A 1,162-nucleotide genomic window follows, 5' to 3' on the forward strand; every position below is an offset into this window, starting at 1 on the left:
GCGCTACATGCAGAAGTGACAGCTGTGTGATGATAGACAACCTGTCACATATTAAATCATCTCAACAACAGCTGCACTTTGCCCGCCGCGGTGACTCAGTGGTTACGGCGCTCGGCTGCTGACCCGAAAGACGCGGGTTCAGTACCGGCCGCGGCGGCTGAATTTCGATGGAGGCGAAATTCTAGAGGCCTTCATACTGTGCAATGTCAATGCACGTTAAAGAACCCCAGGTGGCCGAAATTTCCGGAGCCCTTCACTACGGCGTATCTCATAGCCTGAGTCACTTTGAGATATCAAACCCCAATAAACCATACAGCTGCACTTTTCATTCTTATCAGGAACTGCAGTGTCAAAGTGAATATTGCAGGACTTGACTTATGTATACTTGCAATTTATATTAAAGCATTAAAATCAAACAGGCGATGGAAGCTTCTAAGCAAATGATGTGATCTGAGATGATGGCAATAGTATTTGCCATTTTTTGGAGCTAGAGAACACATCCAGTTCAAGCTACGCACATTTGGATATCTCCACTTAGTTCACACTTCAAGAACATGGGCCTGGTTCTCTTAAATGAAAATTGTGTTTTTGAATAAGATGCTGGACTTCGTTAGGTTGCAGTTTGGCTAGTATGGCAGAGGTTCCAAGGCAATTAACTATACTGCAGAAGAATATTTCAGCACTGCTTTAGTTGTAATATACTGTTTTAGTTTCTATAATGTATTCCTTTTCTTTGTTGCTTCTCTTCATTCATTTAGTAGTATTGATTACATGCAGCAAACCTTCCAGAAAAGTACCACTGTTTGGCTATGGGTTTTTTTTTTATGCATGAGGCAGGTTGAAAATTGAGTTAAATGTTCCACACTGAGCCACAGTTGGACGTTGGAGGGTATGGTGCTTTACTGAAGCGTAATCTGATTTGATCATCTTCAGAATGCACTAGAAAGATTCCACTTTTATTATCTATTATGCTTGAAGACTTAATGTCCAGTTAGTTTGGAGGGAGCTCCCTTTATTTGCTTCACACCAAAAAGAAAGAAAAAGAAGGAAAGATTAAATGTTCCAAGAAATCCCGCCACCATGTTGATGAAAAAAAAAACTACTAAATGAATCCAAGTGCCGGCACAGCAAATGTTGATCCGAAATCTGGTTTCCTTCATCC

This window comes from Amblyomma mixtum, chromosome 1 (genome assembly GCF_055824585.1).
Source record: "Amblyomma mixtum isolate Tamu chromosome 1, ASM5582458v1, whole genome shotgun sequence".
Lineage (NCBI taxonomy): Eukaryota > Metazoa > Arthropoda > Arachnida > Ixodida > Ixodidae > Amblyomma > Amblyomma mixtum.